This window comes from Calypte anna, chromosome Z, assembly GCF_003957555.1.
Source record: "Calypte anna isolate BGI_N300 chromosome Z, bCalAnn1_v1.p, whole genome shotgun sequence".
Taxonomy (NCBI): Eukaryota; Metazoa; Chordata; class Aves; order Apodiformes; family Trochilidae; genus Calypte; species Calypte anna.
The window spans coordinates 70,633,058-70,650,147 of NC_044274.1; positions in this window are offsets into that span (position 1 = coordinate 70,633,058).

The following is a 17,090-nucleotide window of genomic DNA, read 5'->3' on the forward strand; positions in this document are numbered from 1 at the left end:
AATTTTGTGAAGTGCTTGCAGTCCTTCAGTACTAAGGATTAACAAAAAATAGATACAAATTTATTGTAATTGCCATGAACATAGCAAAAGCCCTTTGATTTCTTTGAGGGTTGGGCTTTGGGTTTGTTGGGGATTTTTTTCTATTGTTGTGTTTTTTGGTTTTGGGGGTTTTTTTGGGTTGTTAGGTTTTTTGTTGTGTTTTTTTTTTTTGTTATGTTTTTTTGGGGTTTTTTTTTTTTGTTCAGCAAAATTTCTGCGTTGGTGTAAGGCAGATTTTCCAGGCTTCAACAAACCAGATGGCCATCCAAAAATGCGATATGAAATTTTTATAGGAAGCTAAGAGCTGAACCCATCTCAGGGAGAGATTTTTCAGAGATTCCAAACTTTTAAAAATAAATATTGCTGCAAGATCCTATGTATCTACATTTGAACTATAATGAGTAAATAAATAGCCACAGTGATAATTACCTAAATTCTATATTTAGAAGAAACAGAGCGCGTGCAATAAACAATAGCACATTGTGATATTAATGAATCTCTTGCTTCCTCTAAATGTAGAAATTCAGCAATTATCACCAGAATTGGCATGTATAAAGGTGCTGGTGACAATTTTAAAAAGGCATATTGCTTATCTGATAGACCAGAATGCATGCTTTGGACCCGATGTGTTCTGTTGTGAAGCATTCCGTGACACAGTCCCACACTGAGCCAAGCTTATGCTCAGCACAGCGACGGCTCTGGTGGAGAGGAAGAGGTGATTGCAAAGCCTTCCTTCTGCTTGCCCCAACTTCGTGTTGGCCAGAGGCCAGCTCAGCCATCAGCACAAATTAGAGTTGCTATAAAGATGTTCTGCTTTACACCAGCAGGTTTGGACCCCTGAGGAGTGCACCACTCAGACATCGGAGAATGTATTGAACTTCAGACCTTTCCCATCAAACCTCTGTCAGGCTCTTCCCTGCTAAAAGGTGCCTCCTCCATTCACTCAGGTATTTTTCACCCTGTGCATTTAAAGCCTGTGAGGAAAACTGGTAGAGCTGGCCACACCAAGCTGAAACGTCTCTGAGTCACAGGAGTCGCCCTCTTTAAGCTTTAAGGTCACTTTTGGTGGTATTGCTTTGAGGTCAAAAGATTTGGCCTGGAGGTCTTGCCAAAGAAACAAACCACCTTGTAGATTGCTTTTGGAGATCTGCATCTCTGGCCCCATGCACACACTGAGCCAAGCTGTTCTGCTGTCAACACACCACACTGTGCCTCTCCAGCCTGCCTTTGTCTCTCTAACTCTCTCCAACTTTCCTTTCTGAGTGAAAAAAAGACAAAAAAAAAGAAAAAAATTTTTTTTTTCATTGGACTTCTCCATGCAGCTTGGTTTCCTGTGACCTTATTCTAGTTCACTCACAGAAAGAAAACCAAGTTAGCAGAATGTGGGAAGGTGATAATTTACCACCTGTCTGACTGCAGGGTCTGAATTTTCACTTTCCACCCTGTAGCATGCCAAGCAAAGGCAATCACAGGGCAGAGGACTCAGGGAGTGGGTGAGGTCTCCTCTGATTCTCTGAGCAATTAAGATTTCCAACTCATCTCCCTTGCTTTGCAGCTGTGCAGAAAACACTGCTGAGCTGCTGGGGGAAATTTCCTCAAAGGGAAGTAACCAGCTAAGGAATTTATGGTGCACAGTGCTACAGCCCAGCCACACCTTACAGCAGTCAGAAGCTCTCTTTGTGCTTGAGAATTTGGCACAGGGTGTACAAAGGAATTAATTACTGAAGGGGTATGTTACCCGGGTTTCCAGATCACCACAGTACAGCAGTTTTGTTCATTCATCAGCATTCAGAATAAGTTTATTCTGCAATACAGGCATAATGGTTTACTGTGGCTTTGCTCCTGAGAATGTCCCCTGGAAGATGAACACCTGTCCTGGCATCACTGGTGGAACTCACACATTCCTTGGTTTCCCCTGCATTCACCCAGGCAAGCACAGCAATTCCATAACATCCTGAAGTGCATAACATCCTAGATGTGTGAGGGTGATGGGACAGTGGCCCAGGCTGTCCCATACCAGGAAGTGTTGAAGGACAGGTTGGATAGGGATTGGAGAAACCTGATCTAGTGGGAGATGTGGTCAGAAATAGATGATCTTTAAGGTCCTTTCCAACCCGAACCATTCTGTGATTCTATGATTTTATGCCTGGAGGTGGTTGTATTCCTTCATACTTGTCAGATTCATTCCATCTCTGCATCAGGAAGCATCACCAGGAGTTGACTCACAGGCCTGCAGCAAACTGTTTGCAAGCAGAGGCTCCCAGTCCATGGGGAGGTGACAACCATCACACACAGCAGGGGTGGGAAGAAAAAGTGCTGCATGCAGTGGAGTGTTGCAGCACTGAACAAGATCACGGGCAGAGGATATCATCCAGATTAGAATTCATACACCAACCAAGCCAAAAAAAGGAAATTACTACAGTGACTGCAGCATATATACTTCCCATCTCTGAGAGGTAACTGTGCCAGATGACATGGGATGCAGAAAGGTCTCCACAGGTATCTTCAGAGGCATCCCAACCAGCTTTCTATGGAAATTTTCAGGGATTTTAGCAGGCATGACTGTGTCTACATTGCTGAGATTTTAGATACACCAAACCTAACTAGTTGTTTGCATAAACTGATCTCACACTTGGACAGGTCTCTCCATCTACTTCTGAACGAAACAAGGAGTGTCTTTTCCCACTGGTTACATGAACCTCAAAAAACACATGTACCATGGCATCCCAGTGCTTTTGAGATGTCCTGATTCTGCACAGGGAGTGATGAGCAACCACATGATCTAACTGCTCCTCTCTGTTCTTCTCAAGATGTTTTCTGTTGATGTAGGAAATTTTGTTTTCCATGCAGCAGCCCCATGGCTGTCTACAAAAACATGTACTTAAAAACAGGCACACCAAGTAGTTCTCAGCACTGAGCAGAACAATCAGGCAGTGGGATGCACTGGGAAATTCCCTGTCCTGTGCCTTTTGTTCCAAAGTTACTAATGTGTTTTCCATGAGAATTACTACTGCAATGGAAAAAAAATAAACATCTCCCCAAATGTTAGGCAAACAATTTATTTATTATTAGAATGAAAGGCAGAAAGGGGAGTTTAGCAGAACTTTAAACAGAGATTTATTTTGCAAGCTGAATATTTTTAAAAATGCAGAAATGTGTTTCAACAATAGCCATATTTGATAAGAACTACCTCTTCAAGGCTTTGCAGTCAAACTCTTCTGAAATGCCATTCATAATAACTGAACTGCAGTCTGGAGTATGTAATGTTACCTACATGTATAAAGTTCCACAATCTAGTTCCTGTTATTGGCCATGGGACCCTGGAATCATAGGAACAGCTTTTACAATCAAACTCACTGTCCCTCTGAAGACACAGACCTAGATGGAGCCAAAATTAAAGGGACACCACACCCCTAAGCATGATAGGCTACATTTAGAATGTTATTTGCTGTGAACATATTGCTGTTGCCCCCTTAGGGTCATCTAAGATATATCTAGATCTGGAGAAAACACCTGAGTCATAGAACCATAGAATCATTTTGGTTGGAAATGACATTTAGGATCACCCAGTCGAACCATTAACTCAGCACTACAAAGGCCACCACTAAACCATGTCCCTCAGCACCACATTTACATGACCTTGAAATTGAATGGTGACTCCACCACTGCCCTGGGTGGTGGAGGGGAAGAGATTATTCCTCATCTCCAATTTAAACTTCCCCTAGTGCCACCTGAAGCCATTAAGTAGCTCTCCAAGAATGGTGTAGGTTTAACTGTTGCCCAGCATCCCACTTCTGAAAATTACAGAGGAGTTAAACAGGAACATAGGAGAGCTGATGAAGAAGAAAAAAAAAAAAAAAAAAAAAAAAAGGAGTAATTTTGTGATTGGAATGAGGTAAGGAGAGATGGAAAATAACAGGCAAGAAGGAAGAAGAAATGGGTAGAGAAGCAGACAGCAAAGAAGGATGGGTAAGTGGAAAGGAAAGGAGTGGACAGAAGAAATTCTGCTGGTCAAGTTCCACATTTTTTCAAAGCAGCCCTCTCATAACAGATAATATATGACATTTGTCTCTTAATCCTCTCAACATGCCTGAGAAATACTATGTTTTGTTGACTGAAATGCTGCAACATTGACCATGATTACCATACCAACATCCTGCTACCTGCAGCAGCCGTAGTCTTTGTAAAACAAATTCCCCACAGTAGACTACATACACAGGTTAATTAAATTTCACATAGCAGCATCTCTATGAACACATTATGGGTTTACACATAACTTTCAAACAAAAACCTTTTCTGCAAGGAGTGCATAACTCAGGGCTGCATAACATGTTTTAGCCTTTTCCCAGTATTTCTGAAGTAGTTTTTTCCTCTGGCTATTTTCCTAAGGCACAATCTGTTTTTAGGCTATGCAAACAAAAACATTTTTTGCCTTTTTGTTCAGATGAAACAGGGCTCATGGTGGCTGAAAGGGCAGCTGAGGTGAGCACGATTGGGCCTGTCTCTTCTGTGGTGACATTGTGGTTTTGCTACGGGGACCAGCCAAATGAAAGAATTATCTGTCTTAATAAATACAGCCCTGTGTAATGCTCATTGCGAACATGTGTACTGGCCTTATGAGTGAGAATAAAAGGGGTGTACACTGCCCATCATTGGTTTTCTTGTGCAGTTGTCCACGCTCTCCTGTACCCCAACCACATATCCTCCTGTAGCAATCTTGCAGCTGTTTATCATGTGGATTCAGAAAACCTATGCACAGCCGAATCCTTGTGCAAAACTTGATTTATGGTCACCGCATTCATTTTTAATGAACCTTTTCCCAAAATATCAGCACCATGTTTTGATTTCCAAGAGCAGCTTAATAATGAAAAAAAAAAACCAAAAAAAACCCAACAACAAAAAAACCCCTTCTTGCTCCACAAAAGGTACATTTTCTTCCTACTTTGGATATTACATTTCACAGCATCAGCTTGGCGTAGTACACTAAAAAGACTACACGTGTGTTTAGCACAGCGACAGCCTCAGAAAAACCTCTCCATCTTTTCCCACTGCAGGGCAGACACAGAGGTTTTAAGACTTAAAGGATAAGAGGGGTACAATTAAGGATTCAGCTGCTGCTATCTCAAATGCCTGCCTTGAAGGGTGAACAGCCTATCAAGGGCTGGAGAAGCTAGTTATTCTCTAATGCATAAGGTCACAAAAGTATCACACAGCATTTTAAACTTTACTTAAATAATATTATGAATGCTGAACAGCAGCTCTTCTCTGCTGGTGGCTGTACAGTCATGGATTGTACCTTAACGTCCAATCAGGTTCACACTTGCTTGATATTATGTGGGCTTAAGAGGCTGTTTTCTCCACAGGGAGCCAAAATATAGATGCAGACTAAAGTTAATTGGAGTTTTCACCATCAAAACTGGCTTGTCCATAGGAAAAAAAAATAACTTCTCCTTGCGTTCTTCATGTAAAGCATGTAGAGTACTGCTGTTTCAGAAAAAAAAACAAAACCAACAAAAAAAAAAAAAAAAAAAAAAAAAAAAAAAAAACACCAAAAAAACCAAAACCAAAAACAAAAAAAAACAACAACCAAAAACCCAACAAAAAAAACACCTCAAAAAAACACAGCAAACCCAACCCAATCCATGCCATTATACACTAAACATGCATAATGTAAAAAATTCATAGGGGTCACACCATCTCCCCCCAGAATTGCTCGGCCTGTTTAAGTACTTCACCTTGAAAAGAAAGGATCTTCTCCCTCTATCTCAGCACATCTTGCCCCTCTTGTGCTGACCTGACCCTTTTTTTCAGGCAAGTTCATCTTACTCAAGTTGAAGAAATTTTCCCTGCATTCTGCCAATCTAACAAGTCCACTAGGATGAGATCAATACCAGGGTGGGTGGTAGCACATAGCTCCAAGCAGGGGACTGAGGGGTTTGTTTCAGCAATAATAAAATATTCAAGGTGAGAACCTGCTCTTTCATCTCTCCATTTTTATGCAGTTGACCTTCAAAAAAACAAACAAAACTCAAAACAACATGCAATGAATACCAAAACCAATCTGAAATTTTACTTCCTTTTTCAAAGGTATTTTCACAGTTGGACAAATCCTTTACTCAAGTTATCACCAGTGCTACTGTCCTCACCCATGAAAGGTTTCCTCAAAGCCTACAGCAGTTTCCAGAGAGTTTCACAAGGCAGAGAAGAGAATCCATTGGACATAACCAGGTCCCCACAGTAACTAAACTTTTGCTAAGTCCTGACTGCTGAGGCCCAAAGTTCACAGGCTAGTAGAGACATCCTGGGAGAGAAGGTCTAAGAGCAGCAGATTATTTCCAGTCTTCACCACTATAAGTGTCTTGACAATGCACAGCAGATCAACATAGAAACAGAACTTTTTTGTTGTTTTTTGGTTTTTTGGGCTGGAAAACACCTTTAAGGTCATGGAGTCCAAGCATTAATTTGATTTCACTAAGTCTGGTGCCCTGGTGCTAAATCATGTCTCTCAGGACCACATCTATACAGCTTTTAAAGATATCCAGGGTTGATGATTCAGCTGCATCCCTTCGCAGCCTGTCCCAGTATGTAATAACCCTTTCAGTGAAGAATTTTTTTCTCATATACAATCTAAATCTCTCCTGGTGCAACTTGAGGTCATTCCCTCTTGTTCTATCACTTGTTACATGTGAGAAGAGACCAACTCCCCCTACCTCTGACTCCCACCTCCTTTGGGGTTGTTGTTCAGTGAGAGTTTTCTCTGAGCATCCTTTCCTTCAGACTAAAGATCCCCCAGATCCCTCAGCTCTGCCTTATAAGAACTGTAGTCTTCAGCTCTTCTTCAGCTGTGCTGCTCTTTTCTGGAAATGTTCCAGTCCCTCAATGTCCTTCTGATCCTGAGGTGCACAAAACTGAACCCAGGATTTGAGGTGTGGCCTCAGCAGGGACAGGTATAGGGGAGAAAAACACTTCAAACACAAACATCTCCATCTGTTAAAACAGACTAAAAGACTGAGCTATGCAACCACATGGTAAATGCAGTTCATGACCTCAGCCAAGGAGAGGACAGCCTGGATTCTCATGTAACTCCTCTGCAAACATACACAGGTGTGCCCATTACCCTTCATTCAGCAAGGAGCAAATTACCATTCTCTAATTAGACAAACCAGGAATTGCTACTTGTAGACCTTCAAGCAGCAAAGAAAATAGAAGTTAGAAAAGGACCTGGAAGAGGTTTTTGTAAAATACTGGTACCAGAGACTTCTTTAATCCATTGTAGATTTATAGTTTCAATAGACCAAATATTCAAGGGGAAAAAAAGAAACCAAAACACTAGCCAAAAAAATATCACAGGGTGGATCTGGTCACATCTAATACAGGAAAAGTGCATCATTGTTGGGCTGCAAAACACAAGGCTTCACTGTGTTAAAATTATCTCTAGTATCAGTAGTAAAGGGGACAAGAAGGAAAAACCAAAACTTTTCAAGTGTATTTGGGCCATAAACTACTATTTCATATGTATTTAAAAGAATATTAACATGAGTCAAGGAAACCCATAGAATTTAGAAGCAGATATTTTCTTAGTGTATCAAATAGCTAGCAGTTACCAAAAGAGATTATGAAAGGATCCATCCACAAAATGGTTTTGGTCCTATTGCATGGGAAAATAGCATGGCCTTCTTTAGACTCCTTCCTAAGGCATGGCAAATAGTCATCTGCAGCTCTATTGAAAGGGCAGGATCAAACACAAAATGTAGAAATGCTAAGGAAAAAATTAGTCTTGGGATTAGATTTGGGATTTAGTTTTCTTTTGGTTTTTGTTTTTTTTCCAGGATTAAGATGCCTGAAGGAAACCTGGATTAAGGCAGGAGTAACATGCAGTTTTCTTCCATCTCAGTCCTTATCTTTTTTATTGTCTATGTTTCATCTTCCCTCCTGACTTTAAATTTTTCATCTTTTTTTGGTTTTATTTTTCTGCTTGTTTGCTTTCTTTTTTTAATAGATAACTCAAGAATCCATGTGCTAAGATTATCACACTTATACCATAAATTGAAGCATCTTTGAATACCTGGGCTCTTTCCTGATGCACAGGAGTTTTGTGTTTGATGTTGGCACATAAAATGTTTGTTATTAAACAAATGGCAAATGTTTAATAAATAATACAGATTTAAGATATTTTAGCACAGAAAAATATTTGTACATACATTTTAGTAAGAGTAGCCTAGGTAGAAACTAACAAGCAATAGCTTTTTCTTATTTTCCCTGTGCAAAGTCACTGCAGTCAGGTTTTACCATTGACCTCCTCTCATCTTCTGCTGTATAAAACTTGAAAACAACATTTGTTGAATAATTCTCTTCAACCTGGTGATCCAGACAATGGTGGTGGGGATTTGAGACTTATCCTGACTGGGACTGAATCACTGCACCCTTTCTCTTTATTTTTCTCTCCCTTAATTAATGCATGTACCCCTGGCATGCTAGGACTACAATTCATCCTACCATGGTCTGGAGAAGTTGCCCTCATTTCTTGCCCCCTAAAACTGCTTCTGCCTTCAAATCCACTAATTCAGTGAATTTTGTGGATCTCCATCCAAGAATAGGACACCAGGCACTTAGGATGAAACCAAGGTCCAGCCCTCCATCTCTGAGATCATTCAGGGCTGTTGTGTTCTCAGAGAAAGTTGAAGCACTGAGTCATTAAATGCTGCATAAGAGAAATGCAAAATTAGCTCAAACACTGGACTAGCCAATAGGCTGTGAACAAAAATATTCCTTTTGTAAAGGATTTCATTAAACCAGTGAAAATTTCAGCTTCTTGTCCAAGTTAAAAAAAAAAACAAATGTAAAAATTTTGTTGAAAGCCAGATATCATGCTACTTATCAGCTTGACAAAAGCCAGATTTTACTGTGTTTCCATCATTTGAATTTAAACAAAAATCTTAAAATAAAATATTTTTAAAAAGTAACAGTTCCAAACCCATGGGCACAATATTTCTTTCAATCTATTCTCTCTGTGGGTAAGGATTAATTATAATAGTCAGATTAAACTCCAGAGGTACCATGAAATGTGTTTTTAAGCAAAAACCTGCATCAAAATAAGGAAGTTACACCACCAATACTGCCTCCTCAGTGCTTTTGAGTCAGCTTTTTTTGCCAAAGGCCCTATTCTGGTTTCATTCAGGAAAGCCAGAAAGGTACATGAGGAGGAATAAGAAGTGATTGCAACACCCAGAAATCCATATACTGTTTACTCTCAAAGAGACTTTCAAATCCAAAGTGCCCTGGGTATTTTTGAAAGTGACTGCAGGACATCCAGATGTGTGTAAGAACATATATATGTTTTAAAATCTCATCAGCCAATGCCTCATAACCTCTCTCCAATATCAGAATTCACTTTGAGCTCATGAAACTCAAGCCACTGTGCGGTGGCAGAGCTGGAAAACTGACATTTGGGGACTGACACTAGCTTTGCCTCATGATTTCACAAGGAAATTTGTATTACTCTGGACATGGTTTCTATTTTTGTAGCACAGAAAACAAAACATATTCCAGGTTAAGGGAAAACCCTTAGACAAAAAACCTGAATCACTTGAACTGCAGGCACAGAGAGATCAAATCATCTGTTCTCTTGCTACTGAGTGATTCCCAGCTTTAACCTTCATGCAGTCTCCTTCTCTTCCCTCTCCTTTTTTCTTTTTTCCTTTTTTTTTTTTCTTTTTAATTTATTATAAAAGAGTAGTAATAGCAGTCCGTCACCTGTACTGACAAGAAGACCGAGATATTTTACTTTTCTTCCCCTAGGAAGCTGCTTTCCCACGGGCTGTCCTTCTGCTGGGGTGACAGCAGAAATGAAGTGCCCAAAGGGTTTATCTCTCTGTCCCAGTTAGACCCACACAGCTCCCTGGGACAGCATAATTAACTCTGTCCCATTAAAACATCACACTCTGCAGCAGTGCCTCAACCCTGGTACATGATGGATCTGTCCTAGATACCAGCAGCTCTGCACATTCTGTTTTGAGGCACAATTACAGTCAAGCCTGAAAAGAATATCATCAAAATCAACCATTGCAGGAGAGCAAAGTGTACTTTTTTTTTTATGCTGCTCTCTGTAATGTATGCAGCCCCGATACCCATGACACCAAAATCACTCGGATGTAGAAACTGCACAAGTCAGGGGTCTGATACACACCATTTTGCTACTTTCCAGCACAAAGGTATTTGAATTTCTCCAACTTTCTCTCTGCAATATGGTTCAGGAGAGAAGGGGTAGGAATAACATACTTCAGTTTCTTTCTCAGAAAAATCGTTTGACAGAAAGCTCCAAAAAGCTGGCTTATTTTGATATGAAATATAATATTCTAAAAGCCTGAGTGTGGTACAGCCTTTCCCAACCACCAGGCACTGTTGTACAAAAAAATATCACATACTAAACTAAGGTTAAGGTGAAAACCCCAAGAACTATCCTGCCTCCATTTTTTACTTTTTTTTTTCTTTTTTTTTTTTTTTCTATTTGTAGAGGAAGCAGAGTAAGAGTAAGAACTGGGGAAATACATTTGGGTTTGAACACGAAATGTAACCTGTTTATTAGCAACAGGCAATCTTTCATCCCTGGAATTCGAGATCTGCACAGATTGCAATGTCACCTCCTGGCATTCCCCACTGCGAACCTCAAGTTCATGGGAATGACCAATACTAATGATCCCTGAACTGTTTCCCACAGCCAAATGACAGCTGTGATTCTTTAGCCCCAGCTCTCCTCCTTAGAGCTGATTCAGCCATAAATTTATGGCACTTCCTCTGAAGTGTCCCATGCTGGCTTTGGACATTTATCACCCAACCTTATCATCAGAAGATGTGTCTTCCCCATAACTCATAGTCAAGTGCCTACTTCACAAGACCATGGGTAGCAAGGAAAAACAGGTCTGGGTATATTCTGGGAGATATCTGAGGCATTTATCTTCCTATGTGTTTTCTTCAGTGGAGGAGGAATAGAGGTAGAACTTTGTACAGATCATGGAGGACTTGTGTCTAAACATATCTGCTTAGCTAAGCATTGGGCATTCCTGAGTAGGGAAAAATAAAAAACTAAAAGAAGTGGCAGCTTGAACCTATTTCAGGTTCGAGACTCTTACACAGAGCATCTCAGAACTCAAGGAAAAGATTTGCATCAAAGAGCATCTGCTTCCATGAGACCAGGAAAGTGCTACAGAAGTTGAACTGGTCTTATCTAGAAGTCATTACCCAGATCTGCTGCACTTAATAGACGAATTTACAAGTCGATTCACCACAAATATAGTGTTTTCTCTCTTATTTTCCTTATTACTCAATTTCAATGTAAATAACATTACCAACTTCTCTACTTTGGTCTTTGCACCTGTAAAAGTGATCCTTAAAGCCAGAATATATTTCTCCATTTACTGGTTAATTTGTTATACCATGTGAAACAAGAAGTGAATCCAACAAGCTGTAATCTCCCCAGCAAAAAAATTTTAACTCTTAGTATGTAATATGAAGCTCCCTGTTCATCTGTAGCTCAAAGTAATACCACAATGGAATCCTGACCAGAAACAAACTCCATAAAGCTCCAATCCAGATTTTGCCCTCGTCATAGATCATTCTTGCCAAAATATGTGATGAACTTTTGCTACTGTGGGATTTTTAACTGGTTGGAGAACAAGGTGCTCTTTAGGAGAAATTGCTTCCAGGTTGAGATGTGTGTGTTCTTTTTCCTCCCCAACCTTAGCTCATCCAGGCAGTACTTTATTTTTAAATGAGGGCAAAACACGGTGTCTTTAACTTCATAACTTCTTGCTCAGAAACTCTAGCAGTGTGTGATAGTCTGGTTAAGAACTGTTTATCCTGCAGCCATGCCAGCGAAGCAATGCACCCTTGATCTTTCCATATGAGCTGTTACACAGAGAGCAGGTTTCACAGCAGGTTCCATGGCACAAAAGACATCACGATGCAGAAATAATACTCCAAACAGCCAGACACATTCTCACTTCTACAAATGTCTGAGCAAACATCCGCATCTGGTATTCTGATTTTTGTTGTTTTGTTGTTGTTGTTGTTTTTTCAAAGAAAGTAAAATTCCAAGGACTGGCTTTTGTACTTTTCCACTTAGGACTGACTCCCTTGGCTCAAACAAATTTGTCCTGGATTTGGACCTATCTGGGAATTGGCCCCTGGATCAGGAGTAGATATTCATCATGCTCTGTATGAAGCAGACCTGCCATTTTTGCCTTACAGTAGAAATATCTAAAGATGAGATTTTCAAAACTAGGCTACCAAAAAATTAGCATGTTTTTCAATGTTCTGTGGGCTAGAGACTCAAACACCATTTTAAATGGTGCTGAGAAAACATTTTTCGCCCATTTTGAAATATTGCAAAAATTCTCATTTAAAGTGTTACTATTCCATCTGGGTAGTCAAAATTAAAGAAGTAAATCCCGAGCAAACAAATCAGACTTTTGCACCTCACTTTGTAAAGACAAATATTAAAATTGCAAACAGTAGATAAATAGAAACATTCTAAAATGCAAATTAATTGTTGCCAGTGATACAAGGCCAAGCCAGTGAAGCGCTCTCATTAAGAAGCTTTATGGAGGCCATAGATTTAATTATCAGGGGCAGTTGTACAACTCGTTCTGACCTAGAAGCAGCATTTTTGGTTTGCACAGATGGGCCATAGTGCTGTCTCTTTCCTCAGTCTATCTTCTCAGCTCCCCAGAACAGGCAAATTACTGAAATGTATAAGTATTCTGCTCAGCAAAGCTCTCACCCTTGCTTGTCAGTCTTGAATACAGCATGCTTTCTGCTGGCAGTAGAGGTGGAGACAGCTTTCAAGACTGTGAAAATCTTATAAGTTTCATTCCTTAATAATTATTATTCTGCAGTTGGTGAAGATAAATGCAGTCTGCTCCCCCTGCTCATTCTCTGCTAACAGCAATAAATGTCTTACATGCTTAAACCATGGAGGATGGAGGACAAAGACAAAGCTTACACAGCTGGCTCAAAAGTTTCACTGAGTATCTGTAGGGTGTGCAGCTCTTTTCTGTTCACTCACCATGAAATAAGGAAATCTGGTGTCTGCTGAAGGATGTATCCTATGCTTGGCCATATTGATTCTGCAGAAGGACAAAGACCTGTAAGAGGTTTGGGCTCTTCTTGCTTCCTGGGTAGGAAAAATACAACTGTCAACAACACATCACTGAAAAGTTCACAGAATAAGTCCCTAGAAAATTCTTCTATATGCTTGTGCAATATCTTGATAGAAAAAAAATTAATCCTGTTTATTGGAGAGTGATAAGTGTTGGATGGACTTCAATAATAAACGATGTCATCTGTGCTTCCACTCAGGAGCCTCTGCTCATATCATTCTGGTTATTCCTTTGAGTAATCAGTTTTCTTTAACTTGTATTTCTGTTCTGTCACCAAGTAAATGCATTAGAAGATTAGAATGCCATTCAAGCCTTGTATTACTTGCCTTAACAATTCCTTATATAATAATGCCTTAATAATTTCAGACCACCGTCAGCAAAAGTTCTCCATTCTGTGTCTTGGACAAAAGTAATAATAAAATCCCAGGGCTTTAGTCCTCTCCAGGACTTGAGAGAGAAAATTTATGCCTTAGGTTCCTGCTTTTCTTGATGATAGACAATGAAGACAGTGAAAAGCAATTTTCCTCTGCAACATCATGTAACTGAATAAACTAATGTCTGATTTGATAATTTCTCATCTATTAAAAAGTCTGTCTGTAAAAGAGAGATGAAAATACACTGCCAGCTAATATATAGAACTCTTCAAATCTTGACTTTTAAAATTTTTTTTTAATGCCTCACATTTGTCTTGACACCTTCTTTCAGTTTGATCCATCGCTTAGCAAAGGTTAAAGGAAAGAGCTTCTGGTTGGACTCACACTTTCTGAGCTGTGCCTCACAAAAAGTCAGGGTATCCTTTAAGGTAAGAGTTTTCCCACAGAACTTGGTTGTGAACACTAGACTTGCTTTGAATACACTTAACTTTTAAAAACAATTTTCTTGACATTGATATATCCGTGCACTTAAGCTACAGTTAGGATCACAGTGAGAATATTTCTTTATTTCCCAGCACTAATACTCAATTTCTCTTTGAGGCACCATAACTGCATTTTACTTTCACTGATCCTTGGTGCCAACCAGCCCTAGTTTGCCTAAGTTTCACACAGTGTGGCTGCATTCACTGTGCTAATCTTATGTTACATACATTTTTTTTGTCACTCCATGTGTTTCTAATTGGTTTCCCAAGCACCCGCAGCATTACAGCTGCTCTACTTGGCAGCTGCAAGTGCCCACAAACCCCTGTGTCTTCCTCTTCTACACTGTTTTAGGTATTCTCTTTTGGCACTAAAGTGAAAACAGTTGTAATCAGATGTAAAGTATAAAAAAAAAAAAAAAACCAAAAAAACAAAAAACAACAACAACAAAAAAAACCATATGGAAATCTTGTGGCTTTGATGTTGCAAGAGGAGAAAAGTTTCTTCCTGCCTTATGTCTGCTGCCCCACCCCAGCCAATAAGAACTGGTATTTCTCTCTCTAATCTGGGGTTATTATAAGAAGATAAAAGGAAAATAACCACAACCAGAAGAAGAACCAAGAGTGCACAAGATGCAGCTGGTGGTGGACTGGGTAGAGAAGAAGGTTGGGCTGTCCACAGTATTTCTGACTGAGGCTGAGCTGTTCTCCCAGACCTTGCTTTGCTTTTCCTGACTGGAAAATGGCATACTGAAGGTTTTTACTTTACAGTGGAAAATGCTGATATTCTGTGAAGCACTCAGGTTCTTGCAATAACGGTCAAAGAGATTACTTTTACAGCACTATCTTTGATGAGTAGCAGGGGTATAAGCACAGTAAGGTGCTTCATAAGCTGCCTGAAAACAAGCACCAGTGAAGGGCAGTGTGAGAACCCATGAGGGATAGCACTGGTGTTGCCTTCACCTCACATGCCAAGTGGATGGGTCTTCAATCTGGCATCTCTGATCCCACTTGGGAGACATCCACAACAAGTGAAAGGCAGCAGTGCTCATTTTAACTACCATGGAAGAACGAAGAGCAAGGCCAACCCCAGCACCACCACAGCTTATAGTTCAAGGAGGGTTAGGTGTGTTAAAAGCAGCAAATTCCCAGGCTCCTGAGTTGTCCTGAGTCCAGATGTCCAAAGGTTAGTTTGACTGTGAGCATCAGCCCAGATCCCAGCTAGGAACCAAAATACTCATCCTATACAAGGCAGGAAAGAAACTTTACTGTTTCTGTCTCTGTCACCACAGTCTTCCTTCACTAAATACTCTAGTAAGTTAGTAACGTGTTTCTCACAGCAAGTGATTCACTATTTGTGTATAGAAAGGGACAGTCTAAAAATAATGAGTGAGTCTCAAACCCATGTTCATTTTTCGTGAAAGATCCCAGTAGAATGGACTAAAAATAGTCATGTAGGACAGAAAGATTTTTGCTTAATAAGACAAGGGTGCCCAATCCACGCATGAAATCCTTGTAGTGTTTCTGCTGAACTGAGCTTTATATGGGGGTAGGAAAGAACTCCTACAAAATATGCTGTTGCATTAATTTCAAGTTTTCCATTTGACAGCTTAATTAAGAAGAGTTAGTATAGGGCTTGCAGAATTCATGATGAATCACACATATTCGTACAGGCTTCATTTTCATGTTTCAATTATAGACATTCCTAACGGATGAACAGCAACATAGCATTTTCTGTTTAATAGATGTGATATCTGTTGGAACTGATAACATTAGTTCAGTAATTGCTGAGCCATTATTGTCAGGCATCAGGAAAAAAAAAAAAAAAAAAGTGGAAGGATGCCCTAGTTACTAAAGTTTAGTATCAGCACTAAAAAAAAAAAAGAAAAGGGGGGAGAAGGGGTGTTACCTATAGGTGCAATACTTAGCCTAAGTCAGGAATAGAAGGTTCCTATGGATCCAATTAGGAGACAAGGGAGAGAGGAACAATAGCTTCACAACTAGAGAACCAGACTAAGGGTTGGAAGATCTGTGTTTAATTCTGTCTATCACAGACTTTCTGTGCAGCTTTGGTCAATTCATTTCATCTCTTTATGTCCCAGCTCCTTATCTGTGATAACATTATGGGTGATAATACAATCTCACCTTTCTTTTCTACCTTTTTCAACTGCAGAAGCTTAACTTTTGGGACCATCTCCCAACAGTTACCATAGCCTTCTGATTTTATGTGGAAGTATCAAACATGCTACCATGATACAAATTATTTTAAACCTGATTGTCTTTTAACTCATGGGAAGAAAAAAAAAAAAAAAAAGAGTGGAAAATTAAAAAAAAAAAAAAAAGCCTAGAAAAAAAGAGAAAGCCTCTTGTATGTACTTTTATCTTGGCACTCAGAGCAATTATCTTGAGAGAAGAAGCAGATACCAGCTCAAATATCTTTTCTAAAGCAGAGGTTTTGATGGACCATTTTGCATCCAGACTTTCTATGGAGAATTCCCTTCTTCTTCTTGCCAAATATTGTAAGAAGGAATAAGAGGTTAGGAGTGAAGAATACCTTCCCTGACACAAATGACAGAATAAAGCTATGGATGAAAGCTTAGTCAAAAATAAAGTCAAATTGTCTGGTTTTCTTTCTAAAGGAGGGCTACTCTCTTAGCTAAAGAAAATAAAAATCTGCAAGAAGTGGGCAAGAACAGAGATGGCAGGGTCTCTGTTGGGGTTTTTTCTCTTTTTAACAACAGCAGCTTGAAATCAAGTTCAGATGTTTATTTCCTTTGTGACCTATCCAAAATCTTTTGCACTACTGTAAAGGCAACTGTTTACACATAAACTAGGTTTCTGCTATTCTTACTTTTGAATGTGTTCATAATTATTTCCATTATCACTGGTGAAAGCCTGACCTGACAGGAGAGCTGGAAATTAATCCCTATTCAACTTTCTAAGGAGCAGTGTCTACATTATTTTACCTTCTCATTTCCAGAGACTGATAATCCACAACAAACCTGATTGTTATTTCCAAAGTTAATTTTCAAAAACAGAGG